Genomic DNA, 27,443 nt, shown 5'->3' on the forward strand with positions numbered 1-27,443 from the left:
CCACTTGGGAGGCTGAGATCAGAAGGATCACCGGGTTGGGGGTGGGGGGGAAGTTCATGAGATCTCATCTCAACCAATAGCTGGGCATAAAGGCACATACCTGTTATCCCAGCTACAGCAGGAAGCATAAAATAGGAGGCTCACAGTCCAAGCTGGCCTGGCTAAAAAGCAAGATACTATCTCCAAAGTAACCAAAGTAAAAAGGGCTGCAGGTGTGGCTCAAGTGATAGAGAGACTGCCCAGCAAGCATGAAGCTCTAAGTTCTGCCAAAGCACACACAGGCACAGATTGCTGAACCCTACTTGTAAAAGCACCTGACTCAGAAGGTCTGGAAAAAGGCTAGGCAATTTGCATTTTTCACAAGTTCCCAGGTGATACTGATGCTGCTGGTCCACATTCCAACTTTGAGAGCTTGTTTGGAGGTTCTAGCAAGGGAGCGCAGCTACTCTATACTCTTGACCGAAAAATGGTCCTCCTCTATGGGGGATGGTCGTCCTCTTCGACTGAGCGCACAGCTTTGGGAGGGATGCACATGGAGCAGTGAGGGAGGAAGGGGATACCCACCTAGCCAGCCAAATCAGCCAAATCAACCCTGGTGATCAATGGGGTGACAGATGTCACAGCCAGATTGCCCTCACATTCCACATTCCAACTTTGAGAACCACTAACAACCTGCAGGTGAAGCAAGGAGAGCTTCTGTGAGTAAATGGAGCTTCCACTTCTATAAAAGCATGAGCAGGAGTGGCACAGGTGCAAGAAGGAAGAGCATGCAGGCAGAGAATGCAGCATGAGTAAAGGGCTTACTATGACAACATTCACTTCTCACCTGGCTTCTGCCTGGGCAAGTAGCTATGTGCAAGTAAAGCTGGTGGTGCAAACCACCACTAAGCAATGACTCTAACAAACCTCTACCTATAGCCACCTGGGGACCTGCCCAGACAAGCCAATCCTTGGCCAACCTGAGGATGCTGAGAATCCAATCCCTCCTTCATGGAGCCAGACCTCAGGTCTGAATGAGAATCCCTACCACATCTTAAGCACATGAGCTCCAGGATTCTGGTCCCACCTCCAGAAACAGGGAGGTCACTCCCTCCAAACACAACCCCTGCCATCTTTGTCTGCTGTGACATTTTTGCTGTTGTTCTCTCATTACGCTAAATTGAAGTCAGTCTCCCCTAGAATTTCCACCCATTGACTCTGCCCTCCAGTACATCACAGAACAAGGAACTGGCCAGAGCAACCCCTCAGAAATCAGCAAACGTGGCTGTAATCCCCTGAGACTAAACTTCTCCAGGCTGAGCCACTTCTCTAAGGCTTAGCTGCCACATCTGCTAAGAGGGGTGGCAACAGTGCCATCTCTCACTGCTGTGGGATGAAGTGAGTTCCTTAGTCAAGAATAACAGTATCAACCACAAGAGCCATAACTAAACTGAACTGGCTGCAGTTAAGCATCACCCCGTGTTACTTTCTAAAAGCTGCAAGATGGAGATGATTGTTACACCTCTTGTACAGATGAAAAATTAAGCCTTTCGCCCAAGGCAAGCAGAAAATGACCCAACAGGGATTCGATCCCAGCCTATCTGCTTCTGAGCCTCACTTTCAACCTTGGCTCCATCTGGATCTCCTAATCACACCCCAAGAGCAAGACCTTGTCACCTCTTCCTGACACCACCACTCCTCCTTCCCAGGGCACAGGTGGGAAGTCTCACAAAGCTCTATCCCACAGCCCATGTCTCTGGTCCTGGGGGCAGCCACAGAGCCACCAAGCCAACTCATCTGATGCAAGCTTTAAATACTACTCAATGTGGCTACCAGGGAGGAGACCAAGTCCATGGAAGTTGAGCATATTTTGTTTTGTTTTGTTTTCTTTTTCTTTTTTGAGATACAGTCCACTATGTAGCCTAGGCTGACCTTGAACTGACCCCTCCTACCTCAGCCTCCTGAGGCGTGCAACACCACACCCAGCTTAAACTTGAACATCTTAATCTTGATGACAGGAGAGAAAGGGAGAAAATCCTTTCAGGCTTCCTGGATGTGCCCAGTAGCCACTGCCTGTCATGCAACTGCCCTATCTGTTTAGGCCTCAGTTTACTCATTTGCACAAGCCTGCTCCTGCTCAGAATTTGCCCTTCCATGCACATCTGAATCACACATGAGCTCCCAGCTGCAGACCCACCTCAGATTCTAGGGAGTCTTCCCTCCATCCCTAAAAGAAGAGATGAGTTAGTTCCTAGCCATTCACAATAAAAACCACCATTGCTTCTGAACATCTACCTACTGGATACTTACTACGTATCAGGCACTGATATGCTCAACTTCCCTTTCAGAACAGTACTGTTATTATTAACCTGTTTTGCAGTTGAAGAAGGCAGTGCCCAGTGAAATAGATGAATTTTGCTCTGCAACACAACAACTAAGGGTGGTAGAACTGGAATTTGAACCCAGGACGTTGGACTCTACTCTGCAATGCTGCCCACCCCTCTAGCAACCTTCAGGCAACCCATGCCTCTGGTGCACAGAACCTAGAGGAGATGACACATGCCTTTAAGGAATCAGAGTTCATAGCCAGGAGAATGGCCCCACAAGAGGTCCAGACAACAGGTTCTGAACATGTAAGGAAGAGAGCAGGTACTGCCAGCTCTGGAGAACTGGGAATGGCTGCATGAAAGAGGCGACAATGGAGCTGGGTACTGATGGGAGGATTTGGAGGTGGGCAAGGGAAAGTGACTGGGGTGCAGCTTCCTTGTCATGAATAGAAATGCAGAGGCAGAAATGGACAGAGGCATAGCTAGAGAGGGAAAAGTAGGCTCTGCTTAAGGATGGGCAGAGCTTTGTTAACAGCCCCAGACAGGAGAAAGCGCTTGCTGGTGACCTCTGGAGACCAGGAGACCCTGCTTTAAGTTCTACTATATAGAAGGAGGGAAACGGGGAACATCCGTGCCATCCACCCCTAGCCTGTCCTTCCTCTTCCCCTACTCCTCATTTTCAAACCTACCAACCCCTTTCCCCAACCTCTACTGATCAGCCTGACTCATGATTCAGCTGTAGCTGCTTACAGTTGATCCTGTAGAGACTGACCCCCATTTCTCAGACAGGGAAATGCAAGAAGATTCAAGTCCTCAGTGAAATTACAGCCCTCACAGCAGCTCAGCTCTGGCTGCTGCTCCAGACATCCTCAAGGGGCTGGGCTGAGTGTATTCCAAAGCACAAGGACTCTCCAGAGTGAGCTCTGCAGGTTGGGTGAATATGGAACCTCCCAAGACATGCAGGAAGCTGCTCTGAAAGCTATGAGAAAAGCAGGGCTGGACGTGGGCCGAGCACCACCCAACTGCTGAGGTTCTTGGGTGGAAAGGGAAGTGAGAACAGTCACTCAGGCTCGACCCTGCTGGTACACCTCTCTCTTTGTATAGTCAGCAATGGGGCCCTGGCCTCCCAGGCAGCTCATTCCCCAGTTAGCTGTCCTGGGAAGACTAACACAGGGAATTAGACCCTTGGTGTTGTCTCTGTCCTCAAAAGCCCACAGGACTAGACTACACCCTCTGCCCCTAGTGAGCCTTTTGGGGATTTGAAAGCAGTGACATCACTCCTTTAAGCATCAATCCCCCAAGCCTTAGGCCACCCGGGATGATCCCAATCCCCAAGGCAGCTGCAAGTCCTCCTCCCTCCCATCAGTCCCATTGCTTGAGTCAGACTTTGGGCAGTTCTGCTGGACCATGATGAGTGTAATCTCTGGGCTGGTCTCAATCCTGCCATCATTTTTGGCCAAGTGACCCTGAGAAAAGCAACACAATGACCACGCAAGGGTTCAAATTCCAACTCTGTAAGTGACTCCATCACTCTGAGCCTCCATTTCCCCATCTGAAAATAGGGCAGGAGTGGGGTTACCAGCAGCAGCTACTTTGTACGGTATTGTGAGATTTCAATGTGGTATTTGTAAAGAGCCTGGCATGCTGCCTGACACAAGGCACAGGAGCAGGCATCGACTCACCTTGCTGCTTACAACACTCTGTTCTCTCTGTCAGCTACAGAATAAAACCCAAACTCTGGAGCAGGACACTGCAGACTCCCACAATCTAATCTTGTGCCCATCGCTCCTCTGCCTATAGCCTGTATCCTCACAAACACTTCCTCCTCCAGGAAATCTTGCCAGCATTAATGACCAGAGAGCTTTTCTTTCCACGGGCCTTCCAGAGCCCATCTATCGGCGATCACTGATCACATCCTGCCTTGGATCCTTGTCTTCCCTTCCTGCCAGACCAGGAGCCTCTCCAGTCAAAACCCAACAGAACCTCACCCCATTTCCCATCCCCTGTCACCCCTGGCCACAGACATTTTCCATACGTATTTGTTAAATAACAAATTACCCTAACATTCCATTCCAAGTAAAGCATATCCAAGTCCTCCAAGCAGTCCAGATATTTCAAGCCATACTCAGAACCAAATTCCACTCCAGTACAAGTCTGCCCAGGCTCTTGAGACTTGCAGCCTGGCTTTGGTCCCAAAGCATGGACACGTGGCCCAGAGCATAGGCAAACAGGTCCCCAGCTCAAGGCAGAGAGAGGTTTAGGATGCTGAGACCATTTCTAAGTTTCTCAGATGCAGAACTGCTCTGCTGGCTCCTAGGAACCCCAATTTCTCATTCCTGATCTCATCCTCGATCTGTGATTGCAAAACTGTCCCTTGCAGTACCCCCTCCCCTCTCCCTGTGACAGAAGGCTCACTATCTTCTCCTATTTGCTGGCTCCCTTCCTTCACCTGTTGACTCTCCCAGAGGCCTCTCCTCCTGCTCTGCTCACAAAAACATTGATGTGACCACATGACAAGGGACAATCAGTCCCAGACCTCAGGACCCCTTTCAACCTTCCAGCTCTTCTACGTAATCCCTTGCTTCTTGGAGTTCTCTCAATATCCAACTAAACAGTGGAATTTTCACTCTTGTTCCTACAAGCTGACAGTGATGTCAGTCCAGGAGTCCTCCCTAGTCCCAGGACCCAAGAAAAACCTACAAACTAGGCAAATTCGACACTCTGTGCTGGAACAGCCTTGGAGCAGTTAAGGGCTGTATGAAGACTTCCCTCCCCCAAGAACTTCTTTCATTATCTACCCCACCCACCACACTCCCTCAGACATAGGTTTTAAGATGTCATTAATTAAATAGCAATTTATTTTCCATTTTTAATTATTCAAGGTCCCCAATCAGAACGTGATTGGTATTCATGAAATGTCACCTCCCACCAAAAGACTGGGCCAACCTAGGGTGTGGAAGCCACTGGGAGCTTGAGCCACCCCACATATTCACTCATAGGATATTTCCTGAGGGCCTACAAGGTGTCCAGGACTGTGCTAGCAAGGCTCTGTAAACATGCACATTTTCATCAGGATTCTGCAATCCTGATACTGGCTCAAAATCCACCCTTATTTACTAGCCTAACAAAATCTAGGGCCCAAAAACTGCCCCTTCATTTAGCAATGAGGACCCTATGGCCAAGTTACACAAGAGCACACTTGGGCTACAAATCCCTTGGTCTTAGGTCTTTTATCTGCCCAAGGGCTCCACTTCTGGGTTCTATCTCTGTTTCCTACTGATCTGAAAGTCACCTAGTCTGAATGGAGATGAAAGGTTCTGTGGTCCCCTGGGTGCCTGCTGACAAAGCCACCAGCTGTCCCCAGTTGGAGCCAGGGAGCCAGGCTCCTCCCTGCACCACCCACACTGGGAGAGCACTTCTGCTACTAACCCAGCCAGCAACACAACTTTGACCATCATGAAGCTCCAAGGCCAGGCTCCAACTGACCTCCCCTCCTGCTCCAGCGGCCCACACTAACAAGAGCCAAGGCACAAGACCTCACCCAGGCAAGTGCCAGGCAGAAAGGAACCTCACCTGGAATAAGGGTGATGGGGAGGGAGGAAGGAGTTCACATAATTCAACTAAAACTGAAGCCATGAGCCCAGTCACAGGCAGACCTTGTAGAGATCTTTGGTTGAGCCCAGGAGCTGGGAGAGGGAATCAAATCCCAGCTCCACCATTTCCTACCTATGTGGTCTTTAACCTCCTATGCCTCAGTTTCCCTCCCTAAAATGTGTTTAATGGAAATATGGGAAAAATTAAATGAGATATTTTATGTAAAGCAATTAATTAGCCCAGTATCGGGCACATAGTAAATATGCGATACTTGTTGAATATAAGCACGCCAATATTTTGTGACGTATCTACCACAGGCTCATTTCATCCTCACTCTGACAGATACTGTATTTTTCACACTTTACAGGTGAGGAAACAGAGGTTAGCCGAAGGTAAGGGACCTGTTCAAGGTCACACGGCTGGAAAATGACAAACACGCGGGTCATTAGAGCAGAGTGCAATACCGTTCCCAGGACATTCCGAATTCTCTCCTGGGCTTAGGGGGAGGACAATGGGAAGGGGCGAGAAGGAGGTCCTGTATTCCCAGAGTCTGGCAGGTTCCTGGCACGAAAGAGCCAGGTGTCGAGTCCTCAGATTCCTGGCAGGTCCGAGAGCGCAAGCGTCCACAGGCATCCCTCCACCCCACCCCACCCCACCCCACCCTGGTTGCCTGTCCCAAGGCATTAAAGAGCAGCATTCAAAGGGGAGTCCTCGCTCCCGAGAACCTGAGGGAGGAGGGGAGTTAGAGACCAGGCCGCTCAGGCCGGGAGAAAACCGGTCTAGCTGCCTTACCCTTCCCGAAGCCCGAACCCGGCCTCTAACCCCCTCCCTCGCTAGACAAAAGTTTCCCCTGTTCGGGAGCAGGGGAGGGGGAGGGGGCATTCCTCGTGAGTGACATTATCCGTGACCTACAGCTGCGGCGCTGCTCTCGCCCGCACCCCGGCTGCCCCCGGCCCCCGAGCGGCCCCCCACCCCTTTGTCCTCCCACCCCGCGCGCGGAGCCCGGCAGACTCCACCCGCCCTCCCGGCGCCCGCCCGCATCAAACTTGCGCCGGCGGCGGCCCGGGCCCCGCGCGGCCTGCACGCCGGCTTTCGGGCTGCGCCGGCTCGGCGACAGGGGACTGGCCAAGCCCGGCCCTCCCGGCCTCTTACCTGCCACGGCTTGGGGCGCCACCCAGGGAAGGGGCGCTCCTGCAAAGCGCTGGACGCCTGGGTCCCCGGGGCGGTGTGTGAGCCGCTGGGCTCCGGCCGGGACCGAGGTTAACCCCTTCGCCGCCACCTCCCGCCGCTCCCACCCCCGCTCCACGCCGCCGCCGCCCCGCCTCCCGCTCGCTCTCCTCCCCCCGCCTCCCGGTGCCCAGCCCCCAGTCCGCCCGGCACTGCGCCCGCAGCTCGCAGCTTCCCCCCGTCCCGCGGAGGTGAGGGGGCTCCCTGGAGGCTGGAAGTTGGGGCGCTGCCTCAGCCGCTAGGGCTCGTGGAGCAGAGGGGCGTACCCGCGTGCCCAGGGTCCTCAGCCCGTCTCCCTTAACCCCTCCGGCCCGGCGCCTACCTCCCCGAACCGCGGCCGCTGCGAGCGGGGTTCGATCTGGTGCTGGCGCGTGTGTGGGTCGGAGACGCGCTGCGGAGGCCGGGGTGGCCGGCGGGCGTGAGGCGAGCGCCCCGGGGCGGTGGCCGGGGCGGGACCCGGCGCTGCTATCAGGACTGATTTCTCGGCTTCCACCCGGATTCTCCCTCGGCTCTCCCGGCCGATTCGGTGCTGCTCGGCGACCACGTGACGCGGGCTGCCTTTGACCCCAGTCAGAGCGGGTAGGGGGCGGGGGCCAGGGGGTTGTCAGATGCGCGACCCACGAGGGCCTCGGGCGGCTGCAGGGGTCTCAAAGACGATGACCCTGGGGAAACAAAGCCCCAGGGAAACCAACAAGTTATTTGGGGTCAGAGAGAGAACAGTGCTTGGGGTCGGAGAAGGCGGCAGAGAGAAGAAGGAGACAAAGACCCACACCCGCCGCGCCTCCGAGGGCCCTAAAGCGCCCAGGCTGGGCCCGGGCCTCCTCCTGGCTCTGCCCCCGCTGGGGGGTTATAGGGCCTCCTCTGATGCCATCGGACAACCAATTCCCAGCCAGAGTGACCACTCATGGGCAGGACCTCCTCCAACCTCCACACACCCTTACCCTAACTCGAAAACTCCCTTATTTCCTTTATCGTGATTATCTAGTTCACTTACTGGGTTCATTGTTTACTAGAATGACATCTCTCCCAACAAGTTGTTCCCAGCTGAATCCTCTGCCTAGTACCTAACAAGCAGGTGAAGAGGTGGATGACCACTGTTTCCCCCCCGGGGGGTGGATTCCAGCCATCCCAAGAATCCTGCAAGTTAGGGAAGGTTGCAGTGGTTGTTCCCATTAAGCAGAGGGAAACACTGAGGCCCGGAGAGCAAGATAATTTGGTCATCTCATATGCTGCTGAGAGCCATAATAGCTGATGCTAAATCTACTCCCAAACCAGGGCTTTCTACCATCCATGAGCCAGGCTATAAACTTAGAAGGTAAAGTCAGGATGAAGGTGCAGCCTTACTAATGATGCAGATTGCCAGACCCCTCCCATGGTGATCCTGATTCTATGAGACTGGGGTGAGGCTGAGGCAAATTTAGGGAACAGTGGACTGGATTCTTAAGGACCTTCAGAAGCTCAAGATAATTAACTTTAGAAACAAAAAAATATAAGAGCGATCAGAGCAAAGCAAAAGAGTACAGGTAGAAAGGCAAGCTAGATACTTGAGTCAGATAGACCCAGTCTGTTCCCTCCACCCTCCCCCAAAAAAAGGCTAACATCCTTGTTCTGGGGGCAAGTGGCTCTCTGTTGGCCTATTCATATCTCCTACAGGGAAAAATGTTGATGCCTAAACACAGAATACTGGACCCAGGCTTCTGACTCATATGTTCCCATGTGACAGCTCTGGGTAAGATATAAACAGACTAGATTGAGCCTGAGGATGGTGACCATAATTCCAAACTGCAGGTCATATATGAATAGGATTGTGACTTTCTAGTACATTCTCCAGCAACACCAGTTTGGCCAGGGAAAAGAACATAGACCATTAAATTCTTGGTAATCTAGATACCCACAGCAGTCAGTCTGAAGTCCTTGCAGATGGCTGGGAGTTGGGGAGATGAGACAAGCCCCTAGAACCCTATGCATGCTAATCTCTGCTTTAGAAGGTCCATTTCATCTGCAGGCAGTCCTGCGGGCATCTTCTCTGTTCCAGGCACTGCACTCCTGGTAAGGGAGAGTCAGAGTTGAAAGAGTTCTGTACCCCTAAGAAGTGTCCAGGCTTGTTTGGAGATAACCTACATGTTCCTCCTTGTGTTTGGAGGTTGACCAAGCTGAGACTGCAGGGAAGGTATAGGACAAGTGCTATGGCCAGGTGCTGGTGGCTCACACCTGTAATCCTAGCTACTTGGGAGGCAGAGTAGGGAGGATCAGCCCAGGCAAATAGTTTGAGAGACCTCCACACACACCTCTAAAATAACCAGAACAAAATGGAGTGAAGATGTGGCTCAAGCAGTAGAGCATCTGCTTTGCATGAAGCCCTGAGTTCAAATCCCAGTCATCCCCCTCTCCCCCAAAAAAAGAAAGAAAAAAGAAAAGAACAGGTGCTGTGGCTCACAGGAAGAGGGGAGCAAACTGAGGGAGGGAGAAAAATGAAGGGGCTCAGTGGGAAACAGCCTTCAAGCAAGAGAGGGAAGAACAGAGCCAGTGGGATTGGGGTAGAGTTGGACATTCCCAGCATAAGGAACAACTCATGCACAGGCCATGTGGAAAAGGCTCTGGAAAAGTTGAGTGTTGTCCTAGGGGAAGCGGGGGGTTGGGGGAGGGAGGAAGGAAAAAATGAGCAAGAAAACTGAAGAGGGGACAGGAGCAGATGGCGTGTGACCTTGTGTGAGTAGCTCCATGGACTGGGCCTTATCCTGAGAAGGCTATGAGCAGGTGAAGTTGACAAGAGTCACCTGGGAGTAGGGAGGAATGGGAGGCAAGGCTGCAGATCAGGTCAAGGGCCTGTGCTCCCCCAAACTGAGCTGAGCAAGCCCATCCAAAGTAGCTCGTCCTCAGTATCTGGGGAGCAGCCCGTGAGTTGGGGTGACTCCACAACTCTAACAGCCTTTCCTACTTACTCAGGTCTTCAGAGTTGCTGCTCCCTGAGCTGGACCTGAAGCCTTCCAGCTCACTGTCACCCCAGGGAGTGTGCCACAAGGGTCTAAGCAGGCACTCTACTACTTGAGCCATACCCTACAGGGGAAGTACCTGCATTTCTAACCAAGTCCCAGGATTCTGAGAAGGGCTGCTCTTGAGCTATCTTCCTTCCCCCTTCCTCAAGACCTTTATGCTAAGAGAACCCTGCCCAGGCCCTTCCTCAGGCCCAGGTGATCCCCAGTGCCCCCTTGATACTCCCTTGGCTGACCCAAAGTCAGCTCCAACACAACAAATCAAAGACTGAACTCACTGTCTTCTGCCCAAACCTGCTTTCTTTTCCCATGTGCCCAATCCCCTATCCAAGCCAGAAACCTTTGCCCCCTCATCCCATTCATAAGTCTGTCTGTCTCACCATTGCTTCTGGCTCCAGTTTGTTGGAGATTCCCCACTCCCTTTCACCAAACCCCATTTCTCCTTATACATCACTACTCACCTTGTCCAAGCTTACTGTGATCACTGCCTTGATCCACATGAACAGCCTCCTCCTCCCTTCCCTTCTCCCTTTTTTTTAGCCTTTAATGCAATCTCATCTTACCCATTTTCTACTGAAACTAACAATGGCTTCCCACTATTCCCAGAAGAAGTGCTCTGCCTCTGTGTCTAGCCATTGCTTCCTTACAATAAGTGGACTTATACTCACCTTCCCCTTTATTTGACCTATTCCTTGTTAAGGGGATATACTTCTTCCTGGATTTAAACCCTGACTGCCCCATGTAAACTATGTGAATTTGACAGTTTCTCAACCTATCTGTGTTCAGTTTCCTCATCTCTAAAGTGTGGGTAATAATCGTATGTACTTCCTAGGGCTGTTGTGAGAATTAAATGGGTTCACTATGTAAAGCCCTTAGTGTGGTGTCTGCCATTTGATAAGTACTATATAAATGTTAGCTAAATGATTCATTGAGATCCTTTAGGTCTCAGATTAAACCTCATTTCCTCCCAGGCTTTCCCTAAACCCTGGATGCAGCTCGGGACTCCTGATAATACACTTCACATCTTCCTCCTCACCACCCTCATAGTTCCTTGTCAACTGCTGTCTTTCTCGCTTGAGTGTACACTCTGTAGGCAGGGCTGAGTTTGTCTCAGCACCCTGCACAGCACCAGGCATATGGCAGGCAACCAGCACGTATTTGCTAGCTAAACAGGTGAAATGAAAATTAATAGATTCAGGGCAAAATAGAGGACACTGTCTACCTATGCCTATCAATGACCATTCATTCCTTCATTTGACATTTATTAGTACACCTAGAGTGTTCCTCACATCATGCTGGGATGGGGGAGGGAGATGCAAGGAAGAACAAGACAAATGTGGCCCCTCTCCTCAGGAATACTTTAGAAAGACATATAAACACACAGGACTATGCAATATAATGTAACCATGGTTTTTTGATTTGTTGCTATTTTTGATGGGCCTGGGGTTTGAACTCACGGCTTCACACTTGCAAAGCAGGTGCTCTGCCACTTGTGCCATACCTCTAGTCAGTTTTGCTCTGGTTATTTTATTTTACATTTTGGCAGTAGTGGGTCTTAAACTTGGGACCTCATATTTGCTAGGCAGGTGCTTTACTACTTGAGCCATCCCATCAACCCCACTTTTGCTGGAGGGAGGTATTTTGGAGATAAGGTCTTGTAACTATTTGCCTGAGCAAGTCTCCAACCTCAGTCCTCCCAATCTTAGCCTCCCAAGTAGCTAGGATTACAGGTGTGAGCCACCAGCACTCCTACTAGCGCCTGGCTTTGTAACCACGTTACTTATTTTTATTTTTATTTTTATTTTGGGTGGTACTGGGGCTTGAACTTAAGGTGTCATGCTTGTTAGATAGGTGCTCTACCACCAGCCCTGTAATCAAGTTTTTTTTTTTTGTTTTTGTTTGTTTATTTGTTTTGCAGTACTGGGACTTGAACTCGGAGCCTACATACACCTTAAGCCACTCCACCAGCCCTTTTTTGTGTTAGGTATTTTTGAGATAGGGTCTCACAAACTATTTGCTCAGGCTGGCTTCAAACTGAGATCCTGCTAATCTCTGCCTCTTGAGTAGCTAGGATTACAGGCGTGAGCCACCAGCATCCTGCTGAAATCAAGTTCTTTTAAGGGTCTAATGATTGTTGCCCAGGAGGCTAAGGTGGGTTTTTGGAACAATGGAAGTAAAAGGTAACTGAAAAAACCCATTTTTGCCTCCTTTAGCCAGTATTACCAATTCCTAGTTTTTGGAGCAGGAAGAGTAGGTCCTGTCCATACTTTCTGGCCACCCCTCTTTCTTTGCCCACAGACCTCTCATTCAGCCTTCAAAGCTCACATAAGCAGCAGCTTCTCCAGGAAATCTTGCTGCTCTGACTGGAGGTCTGCATGGTCTCTGATCATGGTTCTAGTGATTTTCTGGGAATATCGTGGGATTTGTCAAGGATAATCTAAATTTCATGTTAGTCACTTCTTTTTTAAAAAAAAAAAAGGTGATTCAGTGAATGTATAACTACATGTGATTTCATGTTTGGACTTCAGTGAAGGCAGAAAATAGCCTCTGTCAGACCACGTGACCTGATTTGTGGTTTGGAGAACATGGTCACCATAATTGCAGCATTGACCACATGGTGTAGCAGTTTCCTCTCTCTCTCTCTCTCTCTCTATCTCTCTGTCTCTCTGTCTCTCTCTCTCACAACACACACACACAAACACACACACACACACAGTGAGGTCTATAAGAACTATTTGCTTCCTGGCAAACTTTGGTATCTATTACATAAACAAAGGAGACAATCTGTAAAATGGGCAGGTTATCCAGTGCAAAATGGATATAAAATGTTTGGGAAACCAAATACTATCTAAGATATGGGGGGAGGGCAATTAATTGCTTATTCTGTGCATGCCGCCTTCTCTCTTCTTTTTGTGACCTCAGCAACCCATAAAACATAAAGTTCAGAGATGTGAAGCATTCTCCAAGGCCATACAGACAGAAGTAGCAGAAGAGGCTTCACACCCAGGTCCACACAACTAAAAGCCTACTTTCTCTACTTCTGAGTGCCCAGGGGCCAGAAGTCCCCAGATGACCCAAGACTACCCTGGGTTTTGTACCTTCTTTCCTCATTCCCACAGGATTCCCTCCACCCTTCCCTGTTATACACCATGTTCACAATGGTGTGACCATTTGGACAGTTTAAGTTGGTACCCAAAGGTTTCCCGTTTCAGGCAGAGCTGAAGAATGCGTATCATGTCTTCCCCCGACTACCTCTCACTTCCAGGAGCTGCCACAGGGGAAGGGTCCTCAGATGCAGAGAGCATGGCCCCTTGCACGTATAGCACTTTTCCTGTTTTTTATTTTATTATTTATTTAGGTGATATGGGGTTTGAACTCAAGACCTGAAGCTTGCTAGGCAGGCACTCTACCACTTGAGCTACACCTCCAGCCTTGTCCTTGTTTTTGTACACCAATTTCTGGCAGCCCACCACATCCTGAAATACAGACACCGGGTCTATATCAGACCCCATTTTGCAGAAAAGACCATGGAAGTTTGGCCAACCTGCAAGGGATTCCCTTGGTTTATTAAAAAATAAAAGAAGCCAAGCTGAGGCTAAACTTGGATCTTCAGGTTTAACTTGACCAAGATAACTGGAAAGGAAGGTGAAAGAGCTTTCAAATCCTCACACAGAAGAAAACGCTTCTGCAAACAAATGTAAATCAGTTAATTTCCCCTTTTATGGTGCCCATTGTAATGTGCCAATTACAAGCTGACAATGGAAAAAGAAAACACTCCCAAGCACCAGGGATCTCTAAATGGCCTTTATTTATTTATTTTTTTTATATTTTAATGGTTTTAATAGCATGGTACTAAGTAAAACAAAAAACTTAAATATGAATTGAATCTCACTAAAAATAAAACTGAAAGAAAATATGTATATTATTTGATAATTTTTAAAAAATTCATAGGAGTCAAAGCAGCCTAGGCAGCTCTGGATATACTGACATAGATCCTCAGCCTCAGAGTAAGAACAGGGTGAATCCAATATGCTTGGATGCCAGCTTCTGCCATGATTCTCTTAGCCATTTCTGGGAGGCTCTCAGGAGGCCTCCTTGTGTCTAAGAACTAGTCCCTGTCATGTCTACCATGTGCCATCTGCCCTTTTCCAGCCCAGGGTCATGGCAGCGTTGGGAACCACTTCATGACACATGCTTCCACCAGTCCCCGTCACACAAGACAGCAGTCCTTGTACAAGCTTGGCTCTGGCTGTTTCAGGTGTGATACCTGGGATGGGAAGTTTGGCAATCAGCCCCAACCACTGCTCTCCAAGATGCCAGAGTGTGAGGACAAGCAGGCTTCTCTGGACCCTTACACAACATATTAAGAAACATGGTGTAGTGCGGGGGGAGGGGGGATCTAATAAAAATTATAATAATAAAAAAAGAAACATGGTGTTTAAAAATAACACATTATCTTACTGGCAAAAGGATTTCGCAGGGACTATTTGGAATTGTCACGATGAATCCCCCTCCAGAATACCCTTTAATTCCCCTTTAATTGGGGGAAGCTCAAAGTTCCCTCCCTGAAAGCAGGGCCAGGTGGAGGGCTGAGTCTAATCTGGCAGCAGATAGCCAGCAGTCAAGGTGCAGTTGCCGTCCACTTCCCCTGGGAGCTCTCCACTCATACATGCACACACAGCCCACTTTGGTTTTTTGGTTTTGTTTTTGTTTTGCAGTGCTGAGAATGGAACCAGGGACTTGCACACGCTAGGCCAACCTTCTATGGCTGAGCCCCATCTCCAGCTCCAGGCCACTTTATTTGCATTATTCTCCTGGCCTCTATCACATCTGAGTTTATGACTCCTGAACTAATGCAATTCTCCCTCTTATACATATGGAGAAATTGAAGACCAGGAAGGGGCAAGGGCTTGCCAGACCACCAATGACTGGAAGCAGGGCTAAGACCAGATCCAAGGAGTACCCTGGCCATCAACCTTCCTGTGTGGATCAGATGCTAGGGAGGATGGACACCTGCAAGGCACAAGATTACCAGGGTCCTGTCTAGATCCTATTCCTTGGTCATTGGAGAGTCACCAACAAGAAGAGAGGAGCAGAGTGGACCCTGGTGTGTAGCTGGCTCTGGAACTGGTGCAGTGACCTGGCCCTTGTCTGCAGCTATCTGCTCCAAAAGCATTGGAATTCTTCCTAAGGCACTCTTCGTGCCTGGCCTGGATTTGAACTGGAGCAGGAGTTGAAAGGGGGAAAAATGGGGGAAATGACAGGGCTACATACACACACACATCCATATATGCCACACACCCCTCGACCTTCTTTTACCCACGACCTGTCCTCTATCCAGTGCTTAAGAGTTTTGAAGTCAAATGGTCCTCTTTTGGAATCCGGAGGCAGCCATTGTTTACTACTATTTAACATGGCTTCAATTGTTGATTTGTTCGTGGGGATAATAGTATTTAACTTAGTGTTATTGAGAGGACTGAGTAAGATATGAGGTATTAGGAAACTGCTCAGCACTGTGCCTGGCATAGTTTCACTGTTACTTTTACCCTACAATCCCCTATACAGCTCTCAGGGGTTCTCTCCGTCCTCCGTCCTCCGTCCTCCTTCTCTCTCTCTCTCTCTCTCTCTCTCTCTCACACACACACACACACACACACACACACACATTCCCCCCCCCCCACATGCACATACACACCCAGGCTGCCCTCAGTCAGCTTAACCTGCTCTCACAGGCAAATCACCCTCCAGCCCCTCTACTCCAGGCCGTCTGGGGCAGCAAAGTCTGGAAGCAAACCCCTTGTGTCCAGCATGCCTTCTGCCTGAATTTCCTCCCTGCCACCTCTTCACACCTCTAGATTCCTCTCCTCAGTTTGCTCATTGCACTCTGGTCTCCTCCTCTGTGCAGAGGTCTCCTGAGTGAGTCATGGCCCACTGAGTGCAGCCTTGGAATTCCTAACTCTGTCTCTGAGAAAGCCTCTCCCTTCTCTTTCCAGAGCCTCTTAAAACTGAAGAATATGGGGTCTCCTTAAATCGACCTTCTGATTCTTGTGCCCCTTCTTCCAGAACCAAAAGTCACCCACCCTTTACACCACCCTAGAGCCAGGAACCAGTAGGGCCCAGAGAACACACAGGTCTCCAGGAACAATTCTGCTGAGGGATGGGAAGTAGAGAGGAGCAGAGGGTCCCAGTGGAGGTCCCTGAAGCCACCTGTAGGGACAAGTGTTTGAATAGGCCCTGCAGCCTGGAGGACAGTGGCTCTGGATGGGATGAGCAGGCCCCAGGTGCTCTGCCTTTAAGGGGAGGAGAGTGCAGACAAAAAGTGATGTGGGAACTCATGAGAAAGGGGAAGAAACTAGGGGAAGCAGTTCCCATAATGTCAGGCGCTCTTAATAACCATTCAAAAAACCCAGCAGCCTTGTTGGCAGGAGTCTTTCACCAGCACAGAGAAGGGACAACAGAGGCTGGCTAGAAGACTCCCTGCTTTGGATGGGAGATGAACCAGAATTCTTCCTAAATGTGTTCAGGCTCTGGGAATTAGTGTCTAAAATTCAAAATCAGTGATGTAAAGATTTGAAAATCTGGCTCTAAAATTCTGTCACTTTAAAGTTCTGAAATACTACCATTTCATGACTGGAGATTTAAAAGCATGATTCTTAGGTTTCTGTCATTAGAAAGATAATGCAATCGACACACGAACTTTTAAGTTCTCTAGTAGCCACATTTTTGTTTGTTTGTTTGTATTTGTGCAGGGATTTAACCCAGGGGCTTGTACATGCTAGGCACTCACTCTACACTGAGCTATGTTTCTGTCTCACATTTTTTTAAAAAGAAAGATGAAACAGATGAAGTTAATTTTAGAAACATATTGTACTTTACCCAATGTACCCCAAATACTATCAGGTTGACTTATAATTAATATAAATTATCAGCGAAATGTTTTAAATTCCTCTTTTTCTAAGTCTTCCAAATACACTGTGTAGTCTACACTTATTGCACGTTTCAATTCAGACTAGTCACACTCTGAATGTTCCAAAGCCAAATGTGGCTAGCGGCTACAGTGTTGGGGAGCATGGTTTAAAAATCTAAAATCCTATGACTCATTTTTCTATCATTCCAGGATGTTGGGCCTCTGAAATTCTAGAATTCTGCGACATGCTAAGGTTTTATAATGCTACAACTGTGATTCCATCAGATTGAAATGTTTCATGAGCCCCAAGACTACTTGTGGAAAAGGCTTTTCCCCACGTCTTGTGTGGAAACAAATCTGGATCCCTGCAGAGCCCATGGGGTAGGTGGGAACAAGGAGCCCTCTGCTCAGCTGCCCCTACCATCTGGCTTAGCCTGTGGGAGAGAGGGTGGACATGTTTCTCTGTGCAGGGCTCCCTCCCCTGCCATTCCTCCAACTTGTCACTTCTCCATCCATTTGCACTAGCCTAGAAGTGAGATACCTGCCTTGGAATGTCCCTGCGGAAGGGGTGTGCCTTGGTTTCTGTCCATTCTGGAGAGCATCTGGGGGCTGCTGTCGCAGATGGAACTGGGGAGTTAAAACTCCAGATGGAATCTCTGAGAGGGGGACTGGGTTTCATTGGCTTAAGGCTGAAGCTGGAGCCTGGGAGGGCAGAAATCAGAGGTCCACCTTCTGGGGACTGGAGAACCAGAAGGTCTCTCTGAGGTCTAATGATATATGCCTTTCACAATGCAGATGGGGAAACTCAGACCTACGAGCAGAAAGGGTTTCTCAAGTTCGGCACAAGGTGAGTGTTGTACTGTGCCATAAGGAACATCTGGTTGGCTATGGGTCTCCTCTCCTAACCCCAAGCTCCTGCTCCCACCTTGGCCTGCAGGGAAAGTCAAGGAATAAGGCTGGCATGGCGGATGTCAGGAGGTTGTAGAAGGCCTGCGAGTAGCACGCCTAGGTTGTACCTTCTTGGTTTTGGGATGTCTTAGTCAGTTTGGGTTGCTATAACAAATATCGTTGGCTGGGAAGGTTTACATATGACAGAAATGTGTTTCTCACAATTCTAGAGGCTGGAAAATCCAAGATCAAGCTTCCAGCAGATTCCATATCTGGTAAGGGATTCTGTATCCCACTTCCCGGTTCATAGATGGCACCTTCTTGCTGTGTCCTCATGTGGTGGAAGGGGCAAATGAGTTCCTTTGAGCCTATTTTATAAGGACACTAATTCCATCCATGAGGGTTCTGCCTTCATGACCTAATCACCTCCCAAAGACCCTCCCACCTCCTAATTGTCACCTTGGGGGTTACAATTTCAGTATATGGATCTTGGGGCCACACAAACATTCAGATCATAGCAGGATGCTTATACCAAGCCTAGAAATGTCCTGGTTAGACCTTGCTCCAGGCTCCTCTTGATCCCAGACCACAGATTCTTCAGGAGCTGTTGGGTACAAGCAGCAGCCTGGGAGAGGCTGGGGCTGAATGCTGGATGGGGAGGGTCTCAGCCAACAGTAATCAGCTTCTGCATCTGCTCCATTATTCGGCTCTGGATTCTACTCCAAAGTCCTTTCAGAGCTACATCCCATTACATCCACACAAGAGCCCAAGAGGAAAGGCAGGGTGACTTGCCATCAGCACAGAAATTCCCAGCCCATACGCCACCCAGAGGGCCAGGGTTGGAGCTTTGTTACTGTCCCCTTGTTACAGGTGGGGAAACTAAACCCCAGAGAGGGGCTATGACTTGTCTCCGTCCACGGGGACAGAGGGAGGCTGAGTCTAGGCTCTCGGGAGTCATTAGGTCGATATCCACACAGCCCCATTACTGTACCTCCAGGCACCCCCGTGCTCTGCAGCTGAGGAGACAAACATCAAGAGCCACCGACAGTCACATTTTCCATGCGCTGCTTCCACGCTGGGCTTTCCCTCTGAGGAAGGCCCCAAGGTTGTTCTGCACGGTCAGGAGAACCAGAGGAAGTGACAAAAATCCTGCTGCAGAGGGCAGAAAACAGCTCAACTTTCGGCCTCTAGGGATCTGGTTCTGCCAAAGTAGCAGTGGGGAGAGGGAGGTGGGGGGGTCCAGCAGGAAGACAGACCTGCAGTCTAGATTTGGAAAAGCACAAACATTGGAATGAGGTGGGTCTGGATTCAAGTACCCAGAACAGCTGCTCGGTGGCTGTGTGATCTTATGTCTGTGGCTTCCCCTGGTTCCCTACTCTGTTAACTGTGCAGTGCCCAAGTCCAGGGTAGTAAGAATCTGAGCACATATGGCTAAGTCCATAGATGCCGAATAAACATTAGTTCTCACTCAGTGCCCTTATAGGAGCCTGTTAGGTTCCATCTGCCACCCTTTAGGGCCATAGACTCCACAAATACTTATTGAATAAACGAATGAATGAATGAATGCTGCCAGCAAAAAATAGAGCAACATATAGAGGAAGGTTTTGAACTAGTCTACCAGGAAATCTGACAGGCTGTCACAATTTGCTAGGCACCCTCATTTTTATAAGAACATGGTAATAATGAACCTTTCTAAATCACTGTGTTCTGCTTTGCTAAGAACTTGAGAGCCCTCAGTTCTCCCAGCAGCAATATGAGAAGGTATGACTAGTATCTCCATGTTCCAGAGGAGGAAACTGGGGTACAGAAAGACTAAGTAGCCCTGGGGTCTCACTGCACCTGAGACCAGACTTGAACCCAATCAGTTCTGGAGAACACTCCAGAACTCCTGTTCTCCACTTTGGGGTAGCTTGGGGAAAGGGGACTTTCAGCACCTCCCCTACACACCAGGTTTTTCAGGCTAGGACTCCTGTAGGGCTCAGGCTCCTCTTCTCCTGTTGATGTGTCTCAGGGCTTCCCAGGAGTTTTGAAGGCTCCTGCAAACCAGCCTCTGGGGAATGTATGTGGGAGATGAAGTGGGCCCTTTGTCAGAGACTAATTTTCTGCAGCTTTCCGGCTGCTTCCTGTCCCAAAGCAAGACAGGAAGCAAGGCACTGGAAATTTTGGATCCAGCTCCTTTGTCCTTCCTCAGCTCATCCTCTCACTCTGCTGCCCCTAGTTTTGGACCTTCCTCTTTCTTGCCAAGTCACAGACTTTGAACTTGAGGTTCATTCCCAGGCACACTTTCCAGAGTATAAGCAACAACTAAGGGCTGAGAATCCAGGGACTGGGCTTATATACTGCTAGGAAATGGAAAACACTTTTCTTTCTGAGTGGGTAATTCTGAAAGCCTATCCCAGATGGGAGAGATGGGGATCAGGAGTGTACAAACAACTCACATGTGCACAACAATTTACAAAGACTGTGGTGATGATGTTAGATACTCCTGACCATCCAGGCTAGAAATGGGTTAGATGGTTATCATCTCAATTGCACAGAAGAGAAAACTGAAGTCCAGGAGCATTTAATGACTTGTTTGTGATTATGCAGATATTTAGGGGCAGAAGCAAATGTTTACCTAAGCCTCCAGAGATTACAGAATAATAATAACAACTATTTTTATTGCAAATATTTACCAGATTCAGAACTTGGTAAGTATTTGCAATAAAAACTTTCCTTTCAGCCGGGCACCAGTGGCACACACCTGTAATCCTAGCAACTCAGGAGACAGAGATCAAGAGGATCAAGTTTCAAAGCCAGCCCAAGCAAATAGTTCACAAGACCCTATCTCAAAAAAACCCTTCACAAAAAAAGGGCTGGTGGAGTGGCTCAAGGAGAAGATCCTGAGTTAAAAAAAAAAAAAAAAAAACCTTTCCTTTCACTACCTCATATAATCCTCTTAACAATTGTAAGTGGTGATCCCCATTTCACAGATGAGCAAACTGAGGCTCAGAAAAGCAAATCACTTGCACAAAGTCCACTTAGTCACATCTACTAGTCAGAGTGTCAAAAACAGACTTAAATTCAAGTCTGTTTGGTTCCAAAGTCTCAGGCCTCATAGTTTAGATAGCCACCTCCACCTGTGGAGGAGGAGTCACCCTGCTTCCCAGGGCCCATGAGCAAGCCTGGCTTCACTCACCTGCTAACAGCATTGCTTCAGGCTTGTGCACACAATCCTGGGAGCTCAATAGGCAGTAGGCACTGCAGGGTCTGGGGAAGTACCACCTCGGGGCTATGTGTGTGAATGAATGCTCTCCACACAGCAGCAGCCCCTGGGCTAGGCCAATTTGGCCCTCTGACAGCCTCATAGATGAGCTCCACATGTGCACATACAGATTCATTCACCCACTCACGCATTCATTCATGACCAGCCAGAGGCCCTCATAGTTCTACAAACAGACACTACTTCTTTTGCCAACCTCCCTGACCAGAGCCAGCTACATAATTTGTAGGTAGAGTACAAGATTAAAATACAGAACCCAGGGGTGTGGCTCAGTGGTACAGTACTTGCCTAGCATTCATGAGAACCTGGGTTCAACCCAGCACAACAACAAAAACTAAAACGCCTTATTCAGAAATTAAGAATGTCAAAGGGCTGGCAGAGTGGCTTAAGTGGTAAAATGCTTGCCTAGCTAGCACAAGGCCCTGGGTTCAACCCCCAGTAGGGCAAAAAAAAAAAAAAAAAAGTAATGTCAGGACAAGCCAAGAGCACATGATTCACGTCTGTAATCCTAGCTACTTGGGAGGCTGAGATCTGGAGTTTCACAGTTTGAGGCCAGCCCAGGCAAATAGTTATTGGGACCCCCATCTTCAAAATAACCAGAGTAAAATGGACTGGAGGTGTGGCTCAAGGGCTAGAGTGTTTGCTTTGCAAATGCCAAGCTCTGAGTTCAAACACCTGTTCCACCAAAAAAAAAAAAAGAGTATCTCAGAACAGTGACACAGCAGAGCATTCAACCAAACACAGGTACCTGTGTAACTACAGAAGTTGCATGCTCATATCAACAATTGTGTCCCTAGACCCGTTCCTCCTCCTGCCTCCAGTCCCCCCTACACTTCATCCTCCTTTCATACACTCTTACTAGCTTTCCTGCCAGGAATGCTTCTCCCAGTTTTCCTTCATAACTGGGTTCTTCTCATTTACTTGGGCTCTGCCCAAATGTCACATGCCTCACCCCATAGTCTAAAGCAGCCATTCACTTAGCTCTCATCAGAAATGCTCTTTAGGGTGGCAATTATAGCTCTGTGGTAGAGCGCTTGCTCTAGGCCTTGGGTTCGATTCCCAGCACCACCACAAAAACAAATACGTGTTTTCATTCCTTCACAGTGCACATCACAGTCTGTGATCTTATGCATTCTGTCAGTTTACTGCTTATTGTATATCTTCCCTGTTGGAATTTCCACTTGTAGGTAGACCCATGTCCGCCCTGTTCAGAACTGAGTCCCTGGTGCCCAACCCAGGACTTGCCACACAGTATCCATTCAATAACTTTTAAAACAGTGAATGAATGGACACAGCCACTCTAACTCACATACCCTCCACCCCCTACATCTCCCACTCTCCCTCTGCAACCCAGACTAGCACACACGGTGTTCTCCAAATATCCTGGCACCCAAGACATACCAATACAGACAGCTGAGGAGACAGAGAGGCAAGCAGATCCTCAGGCCTTGAAACAGGACAGACAGAGTGGCAAGGAAAAGAGGAAGGAGGAAAAAAGGTGGGAAAGGAGGCAACAGGAACAGAGGAGGTAGACAAAGTGGGGAGAGTGCGTTGAGCTTGGTCATAATCCCATTTCTTTACTATATTAGTGAAACTAATAATTACTATTAATACCTGGCCCTTCCCTGGTCCTTTCATCCTGGCTGGTGGGGAGGTTTTGAAGATGAAAGACTGGGGGGCCTCTCAGTTCCAGGGCTTCACAACCATTAATTAAACTTCACGGCCCTTCCAATTACCCCCCCTCACCACTCAAGGATGTTGTACTACCTGACTCAGTGCCTTTCCAGGTGGGAATCAGCAGATGGCTGCTCCCTAGACCTGGCCCTCCTCCTCCCAAGAGAGATACCTTGATATCCAGTAGCAGCAGTTGGAGGGTGGGGCTAGCAGCTGAGATAGTCAAGGTGCCAGAAAGAGGAACCTCACACCAGGTGGCTGAAATTCAGGGGCCCTGCCCCCATCTGAAATTACAGTCCTATATCTGAGACTGCCCCCACCTTCTCCAAGGTCTGTGAGCCTCTGGGTCCTGCCAGATGGCAGTGGGGGAAGGGTACCATGGGGAAAGGAGGAGCTTGTCAGACAAAGAGAGTCAGTATGTCCAGCTCCTCCACACTGTCCTAGCGTCACCCCAGTCCTGGTGTCTGGCCTCCTCAGAGTCTATTTCACTCTATCTCCCCTCAAAGAGGCCTCCTCTCTCTAGCAGCCATGACTGACATCAGCCAGACTCTTAGTGTTTGAAGGGATCTCATCCAATCCCTTGGCATTAAACATAATCTAGAGTGGAAACCCCCCCGCCGCCAGCCCGACCAGCTCTTTTGTTTTTAGATTTTATTTTTCACATAGGGTCTTGAAGCATAAACCCAGCTTTTTTTTTCTTTATTCATTTATTCATATGTGCATACATTGTTTGAGCCATTTCTCCCCCCTGCCTCCCCGGCCCCTCCCTCTCCCCCTCACCCTCCTCTCTTCCAGGCAGAACCTGTTCTGCCCTCTTCTCCAATTTTATTGAAGAGAAGACATAAGCAATAATAAGAAAGACATAGCATTTTTGCTAGTTGATATAAGGATAGCTATACAGAGAGCTTCCTAGCATTGCTTCCATGCATAAGCATATTACAACCTGCATTGATTCATCTCTACTAGACTTCTTCACTACTTCCTGCTCATCTTCCCATATTGACCTCTGTCATTTTAAAGTTACTGTATTAGCTCCTCTGCAGTAGGCACATCAAACACTTTCAAGTTTTGGGTTTCCTGCCTTTCCCTATTCCTCCTGTATGGGTTCTCCCCTTAGCGTGTGACCCAAGTCTAATAATATTACTGCATTTGTTTTAGATCTAAAGTCCGCATATGAGGGAGAACATACAATTTTTTGGTCTTCTGATCCTGGCTAATCTTGCTCAGGATGGTGTTCTCCAGTTCCATCCATTTACTTGCGAATGATAAGATTTCATTCTTCTTCGTGGCTGAGTAGTATTCCATTGTGTATAAACATCACATTTTCTTAATCCATTCGTCATATTGGAGCATCCTGGCTGTTTCCATAACTTGGCTATTGTGAATAGCACTGCAATAAACATGGGTGTGCAGTTGCCTCTGGAGTAACCTGTGTCACATTCCTTTGAGTATATCCCCAGGAGTGGGATTGCTGGATCATATGGCAGATCTACGTTTAGTTTTTTAAGGAGCCTCCATATTGTTTTCCAGAGTTACACTAGCTGGTATTCCCACCAGCAGTGTACAAGAGTTCCTTTTTCCCACATCCTTGCCAACACCTGTGGTTGGTGGTGCTTTGGTGATGTCCAAATTGTTTTTGAGATAGCACCTTGCTAACTTTTGCCTAAGTGGCCTGGAGCCTTGAACTTCCATCTCCATCTCTTCAGCAGCTGGAATCACATACATTCAGGGCAGTCTTTGAAAGGCACCAATAAAGTGGGCGCCAGTGGCTCACATCCTGTAATCCTAGCTACTCAGGAGGCAGAAATCAGGAGAATCACAGTCCAAAGCCAGCCCAGGCAAATAGTTCACAAAACCCTATCTCGAAAATACCCAACACAAAAAAGGGCTGGTGGAGTGGCTCAAGTGGTAGAGTGCCTGCTTAGCAAGCATGAAGTCTTAAGTTCAAATCCCAGTACAAGAAAGAAAGAAAGACAACAATTAGAAGACTCTGTTTCCTATTTAAAGCTCTTCACTGCCTTCCCATGACATTTAGAACACAACCTGCTAGGCCCCTGCCTCCTGGATGACCTTACTGAGTTTCCCTCCCCACCATCACCCATTCCTCCTTGCAGTTTCTCAGGCTTTTCCTGGCCTTGGCAGCTTTTGCCCTTTCTTCTTCTTTTTCTTTTTTTTTGAGGTACTGGGGTTTGAATTCAGGGCTTACACCTTGAACCACTCCACCAGTCATTTTTGGTGTTGTTTTGTTTTTGTTTTTGTGATGGGGTCTCGTGAACTATTTGCCTGGGCTGGCTTCGAATCACGATCTTCCTGATCTCTGCCTCCTGAGTAGCTAGTATTATAGGCGTGAGCCACCGGCACCCAGCAACTTCTGCCCCTTCTAACACAGTGGCCTTCTCACATTAGTTTCCTTTATAGTACTTACAAAAGTCCATAACAATAAAGTTATTGGCTGGTTTACTTGTACAATGTCTGACTCTCCTGAGTTAGATTGTCTCTTTCATAAGGACACATTGACTATCTCTATGTCTACTTTATCCATTGCTTTGTCACTCATCAGGAGTACCTGGCACATAATAGGTGCTAAATGAGTGTGCCGAATAAATAAATGACTGAAGATCTATATCCTAGTATTGCCAACCCTTGCGAGGACTCCTAGAGGGTCCTCTGCAAGTCAGCCTGTGGCATGGCAGAGTACACAGAAACCTGGCTGTAATCGTCGTCCACTTGCTCCATTTTGAACTAGGCAAGTGACACTGGGCACCACCTTGACCTTCTTCTGCTTCAGTTTCTCACTCTGTCAAAAAAGATAATAATTTGAGCTCCTGGGGATGGACTGAGGCACAAAGAGTGTCCACCAAAGCCCTGGTCCCATCCTGTGGGGGAATGTCCTGGTTGAAATGAAGATTTACACACACACAGTTACTTTTTTTAGGCTCAGAAACTGAAGTGTGTGCACCCCACTCACACCCCTGCCCTGCCTAGCACCAGCCCTAGCAAAGGCCGGTTGGTGCCAGGGCAGCATGGAGTCAGGTGCGCCATCTAGCGAGAACTTTGGCAAACAGCAAGTATTTTCCACCCCTCTGGTCCACTCACAGTGGGTGGCACAGCTTCATGGGACTCCGCTTACTCTCCCTTGGAGCAGAGCTGAGCCTAGGAGCACAGGGAGCTACCTATAAGTGTGCTGCAGAAAGCCTTATCTTGTGCCTTCAAGGCAAATCCTCTAATCTTTGAGCTCACCTCTCACCACTGGGACCTTCTTCCAAACTCCTGAGAGATCCAAGACTCCCTTTGACTCAAGACCTTCCCACAGGCTGTTCTCAACCTGAGGATTCCTCCCCAGCTCTTCTCTCTGTCCCAGCTGACCTCTCCTCCCACACTGGGTTGTATTTAAGTAGCATCTCCCCAGAGAGGCCCTGAGCTAGAGCTGCCCCTGTCCCCCAACACAGGCTCCCCTCACCTCTGTTCCTTACCACCATCCGGTCCCTTGCCCCTTGTCTCTTGTTCATATTCTTCCTTAGACAAAGAGCTCCTTGGCAGCGACTCTGACACTCCTTTCTGTATGGTAAATTGTGGGGAGGGTCTTGGGCCCATAGAGCTCCAGTGAGACACTCAAGACAGTGGGGCAGCACTGTGCATCAGAGGCTGGCCAAGGACAGGGCCAAAGAGGACAACGGAGGTCTCCAGAAACAGTGCAGGTCATGGCCTCAGCCAGAGCCATCTCCAGTCCCTTTTAGCCCCTCTGGCCTGAGGATGTGCACCTGGCCCAGTCCTCAACATACACAACTGTCTCTCTTCCTTCCTTGCCTCATTTGACACATTCAGACATGTAGATCAGAGCTGGAATGGGATCTGGGGCTCAGACCAATTCTGGAGCCACAACTTCACCATGGCTTCACATCAGCCAGAACTGTTGAAAAGGCCCTATCTCCAAGTTCCAGGGCCAATAGAGCAGCAGTGGGTGACTCCTAGCTGTGTATCCTGGAGAACTAACTCACCCACTGTGGGCCATAAATTCTTTTCCCCACTCTTCCCTTGCTCCCATTTGCAAAACTACCCTCAAGAGGATGAATTGTTGCTAAGATTGGAAAGTATAGGGCTTCTAGGCTGGACATGAGGGCCCAGCAAAGGGCTCAGGTTCTGCTTTCTCTAGGCCCAAGGGCTTTTGGTTCTGTCTTCTCAAAGCCAACACCCTGCTCTTAATTGACACATATTTTTAAAACACCAAGATACGAGGTTAAGTGTTGAGTTCTGAAGTCAGATTGCTTGAGCCCAGTTTCTGATCCCCTAATTATAGCTGTTCATCTTTTACTTGTTTCCTTAGTTGCAAGATGAGTGGGAACAAAACTGTTCTGCCTTCTATGGTTATAGAGCACATGAAATGAGATGAGACATGCAACTCACTTAGAACAAAGCCTGGCATGTTGTGAGCGTCCAATTAATGTTAGGTATGACTGCTGCCATTTTTACTCATGGAACTACTATGTATTCAGTCATAAATCTCATTGTTCCTTTGTTCACAATACATCCAGGATATTCTCTGGCACTCTACTACTTATGGGACCTTGAGCAACCACTCCACAGTCTCCCCT

The 27,443-nt window shown here is 48.8% G+C and overlaps 1 protein-coding gene across 11 annotated transcripts in view; it reads right to left on the minus strand.

The window, feature by feature from the left end:
• Positions 1 to 7,618, minus strand: part of Ndst1 (N-deacetylase and N-sulfotransferase 1) — a 61,650-nt gene extending 54,032 nt beyond the window's left edge. For 4 of the 11 annotated variants that reach the window (XM_074076642.1, XM_074076645.1, XM_074076650.1 and 1 more), the window contains exon 1: positions 7,450 to 7,618. The gene's annotated coding sequence lies outside the window, so the exon portion shown is untranslated. Of the gene's footprint in view, positions 1 to 100; positions 5,069 to 7,052; positions 7,193 to 7,449 lie in introns of those variants that run through there. The other 7 variants (XM_074076641.1, XM_074076643.1, XM_074076649.1 and 4 more) reach the window with 4 other exon arrangements.
• Positions 7,619 to 27,443: the final 19,825 nt, after the last annotated feature.

Source organism: Castor canadensis, chromosome 6, assembly GCF_047511655.1.
Source record: "Castor canadensis chromosome 6, mCasCan1.hap1v2, whole genome shotgun sequence".
In the NCBI taxonomy this organism is placed as follows: domain Eukaryota; kingdom Metazoa; phylum Chordata; class Mammalia; order Rodentia; family Castoridae; genus Castor; species Castor canadensis.